This window comes from Ambystoma mexicanum, chromosome 6p (genome assembly GCF_040938575.1).
Source record: "Ambystoma mexicanum isolate Mex_15411 chromosome 6p, UKY_AmexF1_1, whole genome shotgun sequence".
Taxonomy (NCBI): Eukaryota; Metazoa; Chordata; class Amphibia; order Caudata; family Ambystomatidae; genus Ambystoma; species Ambystoma mexicanum.
Window position 1 is genome coordinate 538,791,799 of NC_090935.1, and position 19,432 is coordinate 538,811,230.

Consider the following 19,432-nt stretch of genomic DNA (forward strand, 5'->3'; position numbering starts at 1 on the left):
TTTTCATTCTCAGCCCCTCCCTCCTTATCTCCTCTTTCTACACATGGGATGCTTGCACATACTTTAATCTGCAAACACTTCCCGGTCTCTTGCTTACATCTTTAAACCTCAAACAAGCTCTGCACATCTCCCTTTAGGGGTATTTTGTGAGCCCCAAAGACACAGGAATACCTGTGCATTTTTTTATTGGGATCTTGAGCGGCAAACCGAAAACCAGACCTGGTGAAAACTAGTGGACACATTCTCGACTTTAGTGGTATTGCATTGGTGATATTTTATTGGTGGTATTTCATTGCTGTAGAGGCTCAGGATAGACTTACCAGGTCACCTGAAACTGCAATATGAAGAATTAGCTCCTTATGATTTGACCCAGCTCACAGTATTTTGGTATAACTTACTTTTTACCACAGGCAGTAATAGAAAATACCCCTTTAGCTTTGTACCTCTCTATGAGTTTTCTAGAGTGATTATGGCACACAATAAATAGAACAAACTGACATGTTTCACTTACATACTTTATAAGCAACTGGTATTCATGAGTGACACAAAACAGCATATGCAATGCAATGAGTTCAGTATGACATTTTCTGCAATACAAAAATGAAAGCGTGCATCGCTATTTCATATTTTTCCCTTTGCAGTGATAGCAGACTTCACACTTCATGCCAAAACATAGCTGTGGCACACTTCACGGTAACTGCCTACCCCACGATAAAGCCCTTTCTCCCACAATAGATTCCAATTACACTTCTAGTGTTGCAGTTCAAAACACTGTTATCTAATGGCCTTGAGACATATAGTTCACTTTAGCAGAGCTTTGAGCTTTCAGTTTATGTATGTGAAATGTGCTTCTCAGATGGAGCAGAGAACACATTTGTTAGTGAAAAACTACACCAGCCTGCAGCTGCCCACAATATGCAATCATACAGACACACACCTAATGTATTACAGGTTCTTACCTAACGAATGCTTGAAATATTAATGCCAGCAGATTCAGAGAAGGATAGGTTCTGTCTGCCTCAGTCTGCTGGACCTGGATTGCCTCACCTTCCTCTGCTGCTGGGATATTCTCTCTCAACATCCTCGCACACGGAAAGACCTTCTCATCTACTTCTCTCCCTTTGTGGCCAAACCAGCCAAACTGGCCACCAGCCCCAGCCAGCAAAGGCAGCCAGGTCCTCCGAGAGACAGCTCCACTTTTCCTCTCTGCACATCCCTTTTAAGGCATCTCTCTTCAACCTGCCCCTTCACATATGTTCCCCTATGGAAAGTGTAAGAAATGCCTGCCCCTGACTGTGATGCCACATGCCAATCAGACACCACCCCCCAAATTGGCCAAACCTCTAGAAGGCTCCAGAGAACACACATTGGGCCTCATTACGACCCAGGCGGTAAGTTACCGCCTGGGCCGTGACTTTACCACCATGGCGTAAACTACGTTTACGCCATGGTGGTTGGCGGACTTACCGCCCCATTCCGACCTTGGCGGGGTGGTAAGTCCCCAATCCCCATTTACCCTTCCCCATTCCCATTTTTGCCCCATAGGGCATAATGGGAGTGGGGAAGGCGTTAATTACGCCACCGTAAATTACGGTGGCGTAATTAACTCCATGGTCCCTTAGCGCCATGGATTTTAACACCTGCTAAAAGCAGGTGTTAAATCCGCCATGGCGCTAAGGGACCTCGTACTCAGGCGGTAAGGGTCGGCGCTGTTTACGGCGCCGTAAACCCCTTACCGCCTGAGTTGTAATGAGGGCCATTGTGCCTGTCAGCTTTCCACAGAGATTTAAGATGGCAAACGGATGCCAAAGAGTTACATTTCTCTATGCTGGCTTCCTGCAGCAGAACATGAACAATCAAGCTACTTTGAGCAATGTTGCTTTTCACATTCCTCATCTCACACCTTCATTGCAGAAGCAGCTTTATTTCTTGCATTTTTCAAGCAATGCCACAGAGCCTGTGTTTGCAATCTCATGCAATGGGCCAAATTTTACCAATAGTCTGCACCAATGTTTTGCACCCATGAGCTATGGACTGAGCTGCCTTCATTATTAGTAAGGAATTAGAAAGGAACACGTTCTAAATAGCCAACTAGAGCCCAATCAGTTTCATTGTGACATCCTCAAATATTAATGCAACATCTTCAAAATAAAAATTGATGCAAGATTTACTGAACTTCATGGGGAAACCCATGAAAGCCACAATATTGGCTCCTCCAGACACAGTAACTAGAAAGATCTGGAAGCCAATACTCAGTTTTCAATTTCATTTTGACAAATTGCATTTGGTGCACACAACACAAAATATGAATCAACATTATTCCTCCTGATGAACCTCATGAAAAATGTGGGGAAACACGTGTTGAGGATATGTTGAAGATATTACATAAATATTTGAGGATGTTACAATGAAACTTCAACATTAAAATAAGGTAAATTGGTGCAACTAATGGACTACAATCTTTTCTAATATGTCAGTTTCTCTCTAATGGGCAGCCTCAGTAGTAGGGATCCACCACTGCTGCCTTTTTATGAAATCTTGATACCCAATTGATCTTCACACTATCAATCAATAGTAAGGGATTCGCCCACGGATGCCTCAAGGCTGCTTTACCGATTTTTCATTAGTAAGGAATTAGTAGGTTAGGGTATTAATGGTAAGTGATTATTACCTCCCTTCTATCCTCATTCTTCCTGAACTTTCTGCTGCCTTTGACACTGTAGTTCATCCCTTCATCCCCCAAACTGCATTTGGTGCACACAACACAAAATATGAATCAACATTATTCCTCCTGATGAACCTCATGAAAAATGTGGGGAAACACGTGTTGAGGATATTTTGAAGATATTACATAAATATTTGAGGATGTTACAATGAAACTTCAACATTAAAATAAGGTAAATTGGTGCAACTAATGGACTACAATCTTTTCTAATATGTCAGTTTCTCTCTAATGGGCAGCCTCAGTAGTAGGGATCCACCACTGCTGCCTTTTTATGAAATCTTGATACCCAATTGATCTTCACACTATCAATCAATAGTAAGGGATTCGCCCACGGATGCCTCAAGGCTGCTTTACCGATTTTTCATTAGTAAGGAATTAGTAGGTTAGGGTATTAATGGTAAGTGATTATTACCTCCCTTCTATCCTCATTCTTCCTGAACTTTCTGCTGCCTTTGACACTGTAGTTCATCCCTTCATCCCCCAAACTCTCTCTCTCTGCAGCTTCAAAGATACCTTCATGGATTTGAAACTCATCCAAGCACTTTATTTTCATCTCATAGTACTCCAGCACCTCGTTCCGGCACACCTCCCTGTGAGCTTTCCTCAAGACTCAGTCTTAAGCCCGCTTCTGCTCACCCTTTACACCTCATCTAGCAGCAATCTCGTTTCCCCTTTTGGCTTTAACTAGCACCTCTTTGTTGATAACATTCAGATCTCCTTCTCCTTCCTCTCTTTAAAACCAGAAATCTCTGCCATAATACGCCCCTGGATGGATTTATGCTGCCCCATGCTCAATTCTTCAATTGGAAACTACCTTATTCTGACAAAGACCGTCTCACACTTGAGAGAGAAATAGCTAGATATGCCATGCATCTGGCATCATCAGTGCTGTTCTGGATACACTGCATTGCACGGGAACATATGGTAACATAGCACAAATAATCCAGTAAGGAAAATCAACTTAAAAATGTATGGTAGTGTATGTTGGAATATTTGAGCACATTAACACATAGGGCCTCATCACGAGTTCGGCGGTAATGCAGCGGTTTTCCCGTCGGACGTAAATAGCGCTAACAACAAGGCCCCCGGCATATAACCCGCCAAATCACGAGTTTTCGTGCATGCGCACCGGGACATGGCGTTAGCGCAAACAGCGCCCAACGGGTAGAACCCTTAAATCCGGTGCACCGTGCGCTGTTAGCGTGCGGGAAACGCGTCACTGCCGGAACGAGAAACAAAGCGGCGGCCATCTTGGAAATCACAATCCGTCGGATATCACAGCCCCTGGAAGCCACCACCCCATCTAACAGCAAAACATGTCACAGGAGCGCACTAGCGGCAAGACTGCCCTGGACAGGGTGAGAAAGCCCAAATTCAGCGACCAGGAGCTGGCTGTACTGGTGGAGGAGGCCGAGACACATCATGAGGAGCTGCAGCAGCGCAAAATCAGTGGCCAGCGCAGAGCACAGATTTGGCGCAACATCAGCCAAAGGGTCACTGCTGTGGGGCGCGTGCCCCGGGATGGGGAGGATTGCCGCAAGTGCCTCAACGACCTGCGTGTACAAGTCAGCGGCATCCTCTCACAGCACAGGAGTGCAAGCAGGGGCACTGGAGGAGAGCCACCACCACCCCCACCCTAACTTACACCTTGGGAGGAGAAGATGAGTGCCCTGATTGATATTGGAACCATCGAAGGAATTGGTGGAGCGAAGGCAGGCACCGGCATAGATCCAACTGCAGGTGAGTCCCATCCAGAATGCAAGCAACTGAAAGTACCACACATGCAGACACTGACTGAATGAATGTGAAGAAATGTGTGTGAGGAACTGCAGACACCCATAAGTGAGCCCTACATCCATTGAACCGTAGTGCTGCCTAGACGCCCCTGCCCGTGCAGTGCATCAATGTTAGGGGCAGGGGATAGACATCCATAGCCATGGGACAGCCACGTAGAGTTTGAGTGTGCAGGAATATACCCCTTAGACCCTGAGCGCAGTGCACCTCAATCATGCATGCAGTCTTGTCACTCAAACATTCCCATGCAGTGTACCTCCATACCCACTCACACCAAGCACCACATGGCGACTGAACAAAATGCAAGTTGAATGCATGATTGATACTGCCTGCAATCCCACTTGTTAGCATGAACTGCATTACACTAATGTAGGTAGCATTTAACTCACACCACACCCTATGTACCCCACAGGCACACGTCAAACCCAACGGGACGAAGATGATGGGGAGGAGGCCACACCATCACGGTGCCCATGGCAGCGAGCCTCCACCAGCACCACTACCCCACAAAGAGGCCGCACGGAAGGGAGCCGACACAGGCCACCCCCCACTCCACCACAATGCAGCCCTACCAGACCGCAGCAGCACCCACATGCCCACAGGGAGGCCATGGCCAGCTCGCCCCAAGCCACCAGGCACAGCCCTGATGCAGAGGGACTGACCTGTGGATCGGAGCCCGACGTGGGAGCGACACCTCCACGTGCACATCATGCAGGAGGACTGCATTCACTCGGAAGCAGTGACGCAGAAGGGATGGTCACACCACAGGGAACCTCAAGGGCAGGCACAGAGCAAGCACAAAGCCCACATGTGCATGTGCATCGTGTCCGCACACCACAGCCGGACAAGGACATACCATCATATGGCAGCCCTGAAAACCGGCACTCAGAACCTGGCAGCCCAATCCAAGCCGGCGCCATGTCCCCATGCCGCCCCCCCCGACAGCGCACAAGTGGCAGGCCGGCACCTGCCACACCAGGGGTGCCCTTCATCACAGGGGCAGCAGTGATGGGCCGACTGGACGTGATAGAGGCCAAACAGGCCAAGGTAGAATCAATGACCAAGGTGCACAGCCGGCACATCAAGGCTATCAGTGCAGCCATACGCCATGGATGTAAGAACATAGCGCATGACAATGCGCGCACACGCAGAGTGGTAGAGAAATGTACCGCTGCCCTGACTGGGTTTGGACAAAGGGTGAGGGAGTTGTGCGAGGCAGTGTCAGCACTTGCTGAGCAAACAAGGGAGGGAAACAACCTCATCCGACAGCACATGCAGGCAACCGGGTCAGTCCCATCGACCTCAACCACACATGGAGGGATCCCTTGAGCCATCTCTTAGGCGCCGGTCTATGCGCCACCTGAGGTCACACACACCAGAGGGGCCCGGACAAAGAAAACGACCACGACCATCCTAGTCGTACATGGCATTGTTGTTGGTGCCCTGACGAGACACATGCACCAACCTGCACAGTTCACTGGGGGAGGGGGAATGGTGTGCTGGGTGTTCACTGGACTGGGGGAGAGGGATTGTGTGCTGGGTGTTCACTTGGAGGAGGGGGGATTGTGTGCTGGGTGTTCACTGGGGGGAAGCTGGATTGTTGCACTGAAAACCTGCACAGTTCACTGGGGGAGGGGGAATGGTGTGCTGGGTGTTCACTGGACTGGGGGAGGGGGATTGTGTGCTGGGTGTTCACTTGGAGGAGGGGGGATTGTGTGCTGGGTGTTCACTGGGGGGAAGCTGGATTGTTGCACTGAAAATAAATCACGTTTCAAAAATCACAAAGCATGGACAGTAGTGATTGTGGAAAAATGCTATTTAATGTTGAAGTGACATCTGTTCTATTTACCCATCACCCGTGTTAGAAAAATACATCAATCAATCCCTGTCTGGCCAACCTCCCCTCCCTCAGCCCACCCCTTTGTGCACGTGCAACACCTTCAGGCACGTCATCACCCTCACTCCCATCCTCAGGTGGCTGCACATGAGCATCAGGGGGCAGTGGCACATTTCTGCGACAGCAGATGTTGTGCAGCATGGCACATGTCAGTACAATTTTGCCAACTTTTTCTGGTGCATACATCAATGCCCCTCCCGTGCGGTCGAGGCACCGGAAGAGTGCCTTCAGCAGTTCAAATGCCCTCTCCACGCAGATCCGTGTACGAGCATGGGCAAAGTTGTATGCCCGCTCCGCTGCCGTATGTGGATGACGCACAGAGGTCATGAGCCACGTGTACTGGGGATATCCAGAACACCTGCAGGGGACAGAAAGCCGGAATGGGGACAAGGTAAGTCCAGTGGGTGTACAGAGCTCAGTCATCAGTGTCATTTTGCCATACTTATCATTAGATCAACAACATTGTGGAGTGTGCTGTGCTACGAGCAGTATTGAATCAATGAGGTACTCTCAACTAGGTACGCCTCTGTTTCAGAAAGTAACTGTACTCATTCACTTGTTACTGGGTAAGGGGGCCTTTCCATATACTTCTGCATGAGAGAAGTGGCTGCCTCATGTGTCATTGCCATTCCCTTTGGCTGCAGTTGCATTTGCTGGTTGTCACTATTCTGTACTGTTCTCCATGCATTTCCTTGGCCATTCTGGGGACAGTGTTTGTGGGATGTACATTGCCATTACTCAGACTCAGTGGTCGAAGTGAGCGGGAGCGGTCGGGAGCGGTGCTCCTATACTTTTTTAAATTACCTTTTACAGCTCCTACACTATTATTTTAAAAAGAAACCGTTCCGGAACGGTTTTGTTTTAAAATAAATGTGTAGGAAGCAGTTGAAACTTGCACTTTCAGTGCAGTGCACTGAACATTCCCTTAAACTGCAGGCGCATGCATTTGGGGGTTTATACTGTGCATGGGAGGGGGTATGGCGATGGGGTTTGCTGGGAGCGGTGCAGACCAGTAGGGAACATAGCTCCACTACTTCTTTTCGTACACTTCGACCACTGCTCAGGCTACTTATGTGTGGTGTATTTCTGGATGTGGCAACTTATGGGTTACACTTACATGACTGTCGGGTGGGCAGGGTGGGATGTCTGTACTGTGTCTGTGTTGGGAGCCATAGTGCTACTCAACCAGGAGGCTTTATGGTGGTGGGCCTTCCATATGTCACTGTGCTGCCACTTGTCTTTTACATCCTGAATGGGTTTGTTCTGCTGTGTTGGACATGTCCAAGGTTTCTCGTGCAAGCTGCTTGAATGGGAATGCAGCAGTACTGGTGCTGCCTATTGAGATTCATGGATTTCATTGTGTGTAACCCGCCTCATCAGTTGTGGATTGACATGCATTATGGTATACATTTGTACTCACCCAGCAGCCATGTGTTTTGCCCTCGGTGCCTTTCCATGTATGCTGGCAGGGTACTGTTGTTGCGGAGGACCATGGAGTCGTGGGTGGATCCTGGGTAGCGGGCACAGCAGTGGCTGAAGGTGAGGTCAGGCCCACATGTCATCTGCACATTGAGGGAATGTTACTGTTTCCGGTTTCTGTAGGCTGCCTCATGTGCCTGGGTGGTACGAGTGCTACGTGTGTGCAATCCAGGGCTGCTATTACATTTGGGACTTGGGCAATGGCATGGAATTGACCCTTCAGCTGGTTCACCTGTGCCTGTGTGGCTGGCAATGCGATGTGCTCATTCACATGATTGAACAGTGCATCGAGCACCTGTCCCAGCATGGCACTGAATGTGGACTGGGCCATTCCATTCATAATGGCAATGGTATGTTGGTAGCTGCCAGTCCCAAGGAATTGAAGCACAGGCACGAGCTTCACTAGCGTGGGTACTGCTGTGCTGATGGCTATGCGGCTGCCGATGTCAGTCTGGATTGTGTCCAGCAAATGGGTGATGGTAGCCCTGTCCAGCCGATATTCAATCACCAACTGGCCATCAGTCAGTGCCCAGGGTGTTGGCCTGACCCAGGGGATGGCTGGCCGCCTTGCTGGTGCTGCTCTCCTCCTCCTTCTCCTCATCCCCACCACCCCCTGCGCTCCCAGGCCCATGGCCTGGTTGGCTGGCCTCTGTAGCTCCAGGCGCAGCAGGTAGGAGACCACATCAAAGATCCCGGGTCCAAATGGCAGCATGGTGTTGGGGAGCGTGTGTTGTGCATGGGTGGGTCCTTTGTAGGCCTCAGAATAGCATTGGTTTCACCTGGGCCCTTATTGCTGTCTCCTCCCTGCTCCTGCTGGTGTAATGGTGTTGGGGAGGGTGTGTTTTGCATGGGTGGGTTCTTTGTAGGCCTCAAAATAGCATTGGTTTCACCTGAGCCCTTATTGCTGTGCCCTGTGTTCTTCTACCTCCAGCTTTTTGCTGGGGGTATTTTCAGCAGATTATCCGCCGCTTTTCTGGTGCTAATTGCACCTACGCCAGACTCGTGATTACTGATGTTTTAGCGCGAATGGTTGCTGGCGCTTTTACAGCCGACGCTTGTACAGCCGGCTGTACTTGCGCCGGCTGTAATGGCGCCGGCGGTATTTGGACTCATGATCCGACGGACCCTTAAAATCGGCGCTGATAGCGCTACCGCCGATTTTAAGGGTTACCGCCAAACTCGTGATGAGGCCCATAGAGTAGCAAAACACATTCTAATTAACACTGTGCGCATTGAGAGATAGAAAGAGGGAGAGAGAGAGACCATGAGCCTGGCATCATCAGCAGTGTGCGGTACAATGTACAGTAATGTATAGTAACATAACGTAATGAACCCAGTTTGTACACAGAAAACATTGCACTAATGGAAGTGACAGAAGAAAGTGAGTGAGTGAGATAGAAACATGTGCGGTAGTAACCATACTAACATACTCTTCAGTATTAGAGTATAATGAAGGCAAAATGAAATGTACTATTTTCAGTGCCTCCAAAAGTCATGGTGCCGCCAATATCCTGGTCATGCTATTGGGCAAATGGGCACTCGTGAGGGACTCTGTTAAAACAATTATTTTAATATTACAGTACTGTATATTAGACTATATGAGCATATCAACAAATACAGTAGCAGAACACATTGCAACAAATATAGCACCACACTAGGACTGAGAAAGAGGGAGAGAGCTTATTCCTTTGAATGGCAAGCACGACCTGTCAAAACTGCAACTTGATGGCCATGTTTTAGGGGTTCTTGGGTATCAGGGGACATTCACACGTCTACCAGGTTCTGGCTGTTCAACATGTTGTTTGCATGGGATTGCGGGGGTTGTAGTATGTCTTTGCTTCCCTGGTCAGGGAGGAGTCCAAAACTGAGAGCTATAGTCATATATTGGATTATTACCTGCGGTTATAAACACACTCTGGCCTGTGTCCGGTCCACAGAGACGTTTGTATGTCAGTGCAACCTCCACTACATGTGGGCAATCCAAAAGTGAGGTGCCAGCAGATGGGATCCTAGATCAAGAGGTTTAGAGGTCAGCAAATTGATAAGGTATTTGCCTAACTGATGAGGCTCACACCAGGTCCAAACCTTGGTGTCCAGTCTATCATGGGTACACCAGATAGGCATACAGCTATTTGCCCATCGCTGCTATAGAAAGCGATGGAGCAGGTCCAAACGTTGGTTCCCAGTCTAACATGGATACACCAGATAGGCATACAGCCATATTTGCCCATCGCTGCTATAGAAAGCGACGGAGCAGGTCCAAACGTTGGTTCCCAGTCTAACATGGGTACACCAGATAGGCATACAGCCATTCGCCCATCGCTGCTACAGAAAGCGATGGACCAGGTCCAAACGTTGGTTCCCAGTCTAACATGGGTACACCAGATTGGCCTCCAACCATGTGTTCATTGCTGCTACAGAAAGCGATGGACATCCCAACTGTGTGCTTGAAAGGCCACCCACATCAAACTATCTTTCCACTCGCATGACTGAGCGTGTGCCCCCTTCGATGTTGAATGGCAAAGAGACACCTAGTGGACAAAGGAAAAACAGCCTGTCAAAACACTGTGTGCAATAAACATCCAAGATAGATTGTGGCCAAACAAGTGCCGAGAAATATGGTCGGAGGGGGTGGGGGGGGGGTGAGTTGGGGAGGGTCGGGGGGTGGGGGGGGGGGGGTTGGCAGATAAAAAAAACAATATGTGCGAAATTCACTCAGTGGTACGGTGTCCTTGTTTTACAATCTGTCTCCTCCCAGGTTTATGTACCGTGCGTTGCCCACCATGAATCTGCTCATATAGCAATGCATCTGCTGGAGGTTTGCCCAATGAATGGTATTTCTTTTGTAGGTGTTTCTGGTCGAAACACTCTTTCTGACTCAATAAATGCAAGACAATAATGAGTATTGGAATTGCCAGCAAGTCGCTGTGGGGCAGGAGCAGAAAAGCTGCATCTGTACACCTTACATTTGAGAGGGCGTTAATTTTGGGGAAGCAATCAGTCTACCCCCACACTGTTTTGTCTGCATTGCATTTCAGGTGGGAGCAATTGCTGAGCATCAGTGCCCTTGGTAAAAAAAAAAAAATGACCACTCGTCTGCCAAGAAGGTCTCCTTGTATATATTTTTAAAAAACCCACACCAACATTGCATTGCAAGCTGCCTCACAGATGAACACTGCACATTGTATAAAACCAATGAGCAACTTACAATTGATGATTTAATTCTGGCAATTAATATACAATACATTCTTAGCATGATGGATTTGGAAGCTGAGGGGATGTGCTGGCTGGAGAGCTAGAGACAAACCTTCCAATAGTCACAGTACTGAAGGCCCCCCCTTCTCCAGGTATGTTTTTTGTTGTTAAGAGTGAGGGACTTATTTGAGCCTGCGAGCGTTTAACCATGGGCTTGCGAAATCACAGCACCTGGTCTGCTCGTCACCATTAGAGCCTGCTTGTGAGTGTAGTTTATATGTGTATTTTATTTGTATTGAACAAACACTGGCTCACATTTAAATTAAACAGTGGGTTTTAATTGTAGACAATTGCAGAATAACATTACCGTAAGAAAACACATTGAAAAAACATGACAAGCCATCATGGGTTAAAATGTAAGTGACACTTTGTACAACTGTTTATATTAATATTATTATTATTATTATTATTATTATTATTATTATTATTATTATTATTATTATTTTCTAATTGTAGGCAATTACATGTCATTCTAGGCCATGATATTTCATATTGGAAAAAGCGTTGGCGGACCTAAGTTCCATGGCTGCTGGCTTTTACAAGTCCAGTGTTTAAACCTCTAAACTAGCAATTATTTGGCCATGACTCCTATCCAGGCACATTTAAGCTTAAGCTCGGCACAGAATGTCACTGTTTAATGAGCACCACCTTGCCGATGGCCTTTACTGCCTACCTTACCTTACATGGCAGTCCATAACGTGATAGGTTGAGTACTGATAAAATCTTGAGCATGGAAATAAGGTTTGAGTTAGGTGCCACAGAGGGAAAAGAGTAGGGAGGGGGAGTAAGTTTACTTTAGGTGAATTGACAACGGGTAAAATAAATACATTCATGAAAGAAGTCTTACAGCAAAAAGTCATGATAATGATGATGTGTAATTTATATAGCGCTTTCGCCAAAGCACTTTATATAGAACATATTTACATACACTACTGCACAACCGAAGTTGGCACTCAATTTTTGACCTTGGAAGGATCAAAGGCTGAGTTGGCCTTGCCGGGATTCAAGCCGGCAACCTGCAGATCCCACACAGATTGCAGCAGCAAGCACTGAACTCACTGCGCTAGCTTACCGGCCTTATAGCCCGGAGGTCAGATGATATTGCAAGTGCTGAGGACAAGTGCAGCAGTATAGTCAATGGAAATGAGGCGTGATGGGACAAGAGAAAATGATATATATTCTGAAGTGTCAGCTTCAAGCACTGATTCCAAATCTGCGGACAACTACAGCACACACAAACATTTTCCTTTGAGGAAAGACAAAGCGGTATTCCTTTTTTCGTGTAGACGGTAGGTGCTGCTGAATTCCAGCACAATCTGTGGTATTAAAGGAAAGGACCTTGCATTTGAAGTTTTCCTCATTATTTCTGATTCAGCAAGATGCAGATACATAATTTGCAGTGGAAATGTTTTCTGCATTGCTTAGTAGATATTGTGGAATCATCGGGGGAAAGAACACACTGCTGGTGCTCTGAGAGCGGATGAATCACGGGATGAGAATGTAGAGAGAAACTTGCACGCTATTCAGAGATGTTAGCTTCACGGGGCTATTTATTCCTCCATTTCATCCCTTTAATGCACAGTTCAGAAAGGTTTAGCTAAGGATTCACGTAGTTAACAAGTCATAATAAGCCTGCAACATGAATGAGAAAAACAGGGTTTACAAGTCCGAATGAAATGTGTTCAAAATGAAAACAACAAGGGCCTCGTTAGAGGCTTGCCGGTATTCCGGGTGCTCGATACTACTGGAATACCGCCAAATGGAATAAATGTTACCGATGCTTGGTCTGGTGGAATTCCCTCTGGATTACAAGTGGTACTATGCTGGCGTTAGTGCCCATTTATGGAGTCCATTGGACACTATGCGGATTTTGGTGGAATTACCGCTGGCTGTAATTATGTCTGTAGTCATTCCACCGATTTGGCCATGTTTTGGCAGTAAGGAAGTAGAATTACCTCCAGCATTTTTCTGGAGGTTTTTCCTCTGCCTCACCGCCAAAGTTGTAGTACGGCACTGCAGTAATCCAGCAGTAATGCAGTGGTTACAGAGTGGGCACTGCATTACCGCAATTTTTTCCCACAACACTGTACTTTTAGTGAGGCCCAAATCAGCCATGTAACCCAAGGCAACAAGCAACAGTCAATATTGGACTGTCCACTATGAATATTTTAAGAGCATCTTGTAGAGCAGGCTTGTCCAACTCCAGGCATTGAGGGCTAGAATCCTCACAGGTTTTTTAGGATATCCCTCATTCATATTCATGATACTTTTGTATACAATGACTCTAAATCTATGCAAATTTGTCCTCATGAATATTAGTGAGGGATATCCTGAAAAGCCATCAAGATTCCGCCCCTCGAGGCCTGGAGTTGGACAACCCTATTTTAAAGCATGAGGTCAGCATGATGTTCCGAAACTGGTTAAGAGAGCCCTGGTATCTCAGATGCTAGTCTAGTCGGCATATGGTGATAAAAGTGGAACCATATAGCATTATCTATACAACTCACCTAGACGGACGTATGGGAGGTGCTTCAAAATATTTGGATCAAGCGGGCAACACAATGTTTATACCTTTAGAACTCTCCTTTCCAAACTCTGGGGAGCAGGCTCTACATTGAACATTTCACATGAAGCCCCCAGAGAAACAAACTGGATGCATTCCTTGTAAAGGTGTGAAGGTAGATTACCCCAAATACTTCAGAAAAATATTAGCTTCAAGGGAGATGAGAGGTAGTTTAAGTGGATAACTCAGGGGCAAGCAGGTAGGTTTTCAATTTGGCTTTCAACAAATCAATCAGTGTGAACTGTTTCTTGGATGTCCGGGTGAAGAGAATTTCATGCATGTGGAGCAGGAAGAGAGAAAGAGTGAAAGCGACAGGAAGCAAAGGGAGGGCGAGGTGCTATAACGGTAGTCAAGAAGATGTGCCAGAGGAAAAGCTCATGCTCTCAGCCGGAGTGTGAATGGAAGCCTGTAACATCCTGGAAGGTGGCACTGGCCAATAAGGAAGCTTGGACTTCAGGTTCTATACTCTGGTATAAGCCGCGTAACAAGTAGCTGAGTGCTGCTGACCTGTGCCCCCTTGCAACTCCCTCCTCCCCTACTTAGGTGTTAGGGAGGAGCCATTCCTGAGAAGAGGAGGGTCTTCAGCTCCTTCCTGAACTGATTATTTACTTATGTTCCCATTACATATTTTTGTTCCATATGGTTTTGTTATGACAGTAAATTGTACTTACGTGATCATTTATGTTCTTTTTGTCATCATTATTGGTCTCATTTGGATTTTCATCCTGTGTTAATGTTAATGTTTCACCTATAAATAATGAGACATGTTTTTATAATTGTAAAAAGATGTGTATGTTAATGATAATATCAATATTGTAACATTCATACATGTATTTATTATTGTAAATAATGTCATATTTTATATTTCGATTTTTTTTTAAAAGACAGACATTTTCATGAACTTTTTTGTTTTAATGAAATCTTTTGTTAAATAGTTTTAGTGTGCAAAATGCATATACTAGGCACAGACATACTTTCGGGTGTTTACTTCATGTTAATGGGAAAGCTCATTGATACTAAAAATCACACGAATGAACATACATTCGTATGTTCAGTTCACAATGGCAACCAGGGTTTTTGAATGTGGTAATAGAACGTGCATCTGCACATTTGTATGCTCAGATGATACTAACATATGTTGTACTCCAAAACAGCTAGAAGTACACACATACATGCAATAATATGAATTCGCACAATGTGCATTTGAGAATTGGAATATAACGGAATGGGTGTTTTAATGCATCAATACTTCGCGCACACATAGATTTGTATGCTTAGTTCATATTAATCTGAAGGCTTATTGATAATAAAAATAACATGCATGGAAGTATATTAGTATGCTCAATTTCTCATGACTGCAAGTGTTTTTGAAACTATTGACAGTAGGCAAATACATACAATCGCATTTTTATTTGATACAAAGCATTTTTGCACTCCAACAGAAGTAACAGGAAGGGTATTTGGATGCATTAATAGTGTGCAAAAAGATACATTTATATGCTCAGTTCATATTAATGGGAAGGATTATTGATTCAGTGATGAGCATGCACGAACGTACATTGGTATGTACAGTTAACAATAATGTGAAGGGTTTGTTAATGTATCAATAATACACACAGACATACCTTTGTATTCTAGTTAATATTAAAGGGAAGGTTTATTGGTTTCAAAACAAACAATATACAAGGCACATGGTTCAGGGCGAGCGAAATGGGATGGACACACTAGGGTAAATGTAATACAACCACACGTCGCCTTCTGACCCCTCATACGAACAATGGAGCAAGCAGTAAATGTTATACATTTTGATGTGTATGGAACGTTTATGTATTCACACGTGAAATACGTTAGAGGTATTATATTAACTATTTCTCATTTTAATGTAATGTTAATGTTAATGGATATTTGTACGAGCACTATCACCACCGGAGTGGTCCCCTGGCGCTCTGTAGAGAAAGACCATATTAGTAAAGGGAGACTCCTGGATTTTTTGTCTCCAACATTATGTGAGATGAGTGCTGACTCTCCTAACATTTCTAAATAGGAATGTGGAATGGGAAAAATGTCATGGAGATACTTGTTGTGTATCATGACAGTGTCAAAATACCAGATGTAATTGTGATCCATTCTGGAGATACCGATTTGGGATCCAAATGAAAAGGTACTTTTCAGCACTCTCGTGACTGACTGACTTTTGATTGACTGTGTGTGGTTGTGTGAGTGCCTGGGAACTAAATTTCCCAGACACCCCTCCATTACTAAATAGAAGTCCAGGCGCTTGAGTGCCAGCGCATCTGCGGCAAGCCGGTCTTTGCCGGTGCCGCTGTCTAGTTTAAATAATCCTTACAACTAACGGTCTGTTTCATCCCTCACTCCGGGTGCACTTTGCTAATAGCGCATGCTGGAGCCTTTGTCTGCTTTCTACATTCTTTGTACGCAGCATGCCTGCACAGTGTTTTTGAACGCAGCCTGATTAATTAGAACTGCCATTTATTTGAAAAAGCTTGTATATTGCACATTTGTAGAACGTGTGTGTATTTGCAAGGTGTCTGTCAGAGAGATAAGCACTTTAGTGACTGACTGAATTTTGATTGACTGTGTGTGGTTGTGTGAGTGCCAGGGAACTACATTTCCCAGACACCCCTCCATTACAAAATAGAAGTCCAGGCGCTTGAGCGCTGGCGCTTCTGCAGCAAGCCGGTCTTTGCCATTCCTCCCAATACTCGTCATAGGAAGTCGATCAGGTACGTGTTTGTTATTACCCCTGCTTGAATATCCCCTTTTGATAACACCAACTCTGGTGATAATACACTCTTGCAGAATGGGCTACCCCACCACCTTTGAACTTCTTCTCTCTTGTCAAAAAATAGATTGCCTACAAAAAATCTCCTGTTTTCTGGACCTGAGATCTAACACCAAGAACTTAACTCAGGCTCTCAGTGTCGACTCTGTATACCTACGACTCACATTTCCCTACCGGATCCCTTATTGTTTAGCAAGATCACTTGATGAGGCTAACACCCTGACAAACAGTCCCTGCACCTCCATTAATATTGGCAACACGCCAGTTACATTGAATATCATGGATAACTATCCGGATACAGCTAGCCTTGACTTTGACCGAGTATGACCACTCGCAGGTTTTATGCCGCCCTACTGTATACCATCCCCCAGGGTAATTCTGCCTTTCCAACCTCTGGCCCTATTCCAATCTGGGTATCTGACCCTCAAGGCACCCCTACGCATGCTGGTCCAACCACCCTGAAGACCAACTGCCTCAGGTTTAAAGTAATTTTCCTTAATACTCGTTCTTTAAACAAACATGCCAACAACATTCATGACCTCATCATTAACAATGATCTGGATCTACTATTTTTGACTGAGACCTGGCTAAATGACACTAGTGGACCTATGATAACACTGGAGGTCCCAGAAGGCTATACTATCTACTGTAAAAACCTAGAAGCCAGAACTGGGTGTGTTGCAATTATTGCTAGGAATAACCTCTCCTTATTCAAGGTGCCAAGTGACTGCTATGGCTGTGAGATTCTACATTTGAAACTTTGTCCAACTCCCTGTAGCTGCATTAATTTCATCCTGATCTATCGTCCTCCAACTACGATGGATACTATCAATGATGACATTTTACATCTCCTATCAGATCTTAAGGGTACTAATAGCGCCACCCGATTTCTGTGTGATCTCAATCATTGGAGAGGTAATCCCTCGAACAAAGAGGCCATTTTATGAGAATCTAACCTCTCTAACATTGATTACTTTGTCCAGAACTGTGACCATACCAACGATAAAGGCAATATCTTGGATCGGATTGTTACGTGGAATCTGAAAACCCAAATTACTAATACCACCCCCTGTATCTGGTCAGATAATTCCCTGATTGAATTTATTATCCCCCAAACACCCCTCCACATTACCAACTCCACCTAAAACAATCCTGTGTCGGACAATCTCAAGGACTGGATTGCTGACATCTTGCTTTCAACCTCAGAGACAGATTTATTTATTTGTTAAGCGCACTTAGCCCGAGGGCATCTAGGCACTGGTTACAGGAGCAAATTGGTTATATGATTACTTATATTGCTTATGGTTACAGTTTTATACACATAATTTACAGTACAGATCTTAGGGTACATTGGTTATGCTGTTTACAAATAGTTTCTCATGTTGCTTAAGGTTACAGAGTTACAGAGGATTTGCTTTGTTAAGCACACTTAGCATTTTATTTAGAATCTGACCTCTCTAACATTGATTACTTTGTCCTGAACTTTGACCCTACCAATGATAAAGGCAATATCCTGAATTGGATTGTTATGCGGAATATGAAAACCCAAATGACTAATTCCCCAAATGACTGCATCTGGTCAGATCATTCCCTGATTGAATTTGTTATTATCCCCGAAACACCCCTCCCCACATTACCAAATCCACCTAAAATGATCCTGAGTTGGAATCTGAAGAAAATCAGATCTGACAATCTCAAGGACTGTAATTGCTGACATCATGCTCTCAACCTCAGAGACAGATTCCCCTCATACTTGAATTATAATGTACAATGAGGAGTTCTCTCTATTTTTAGACAAACTTGCTCCTCTTAAATCTAGGGTTGTTCGGGACAATCCTAATCATCAGAACTGGTTCTTAGTAGAACAAAGCTCTTTACAAACTAAAAAGAGAAAAGCAGAACAGTGTTGGCGCAAGCACCCTTCAACTAACAACAAAAATAATTGGAAATCTCACAGACAGCCTATAGAAAGGGTATTACAGAATCCCAAAAAAGTATTTAATCTACAAATCCTAGAAGCCAAGAACAAACCTAGAAAACTGTTTGAAAACTAAGGCTCCTCGAGAAACCGAAGGCCCTTTTAATGCCTTTTACGCCCACTAACCTGGACTGAACTAGAATTCAGAATGCCTTTCAGGATAGAATTCTCAAAAACAGAAACAAAATTCAAACTCAGATTTTGACTAAGTCAAGTGCCTCCACCTCAGGAAGACCCAATCCCCTCTCCCTGACCACATACAGCCCAACAGGACTGTGCTCCCTTTGATATCAGGCCGGTGACCTGTCTCGAGTTGCCAGCCACCTTGGAGACCATGCGCCCTACCGCTGGTCCAGATAACATAATCCCTCCAAAATGTATTCTGGAGAATAGACATCTTCATTCCTTTTTAGACCCGGTTTGCCAATGCTTCCCTATGCACAAAGGCTCTCCCGCTAAGTATTAAAAATGTCACGGCCACGCCTCTTTTAAAGAAACCCGGCTGGTCCCTAAGGATCCGGCAAACTTAAGACCTACCACCACCTACAACTTTTTTCTGAAAATTCTAGATAAAGAGGCAACTCGCCAGATCCAATCCTATATAGAAACTATGAACATCCTTCATCCCAGGCAGTCAGGTTTCCGCCCTGCTCATAGCACGGAGACAGCCCTTGTGGATCTACAGAGCCATATGTTAAGCATTATTGAATCATAACAAATCTGGGCTTCTGGTGCTGTTGGATTTATGAGCCGTATTCAACTTGCTAGATCATGAAGGACTCATCCAGATCCTTACTGACACCTGTCACTTCTCAGCCTTGGCATGCAAATAGATAGTGTCCTTCCGGACGGGTAGAACATCGAAAGTCTGTTGAGAGGAGGCTTTTTCTGATTCCATGGCTCCTACTTGTGGGGTTCCAGAAGTGGCATGCATGTCC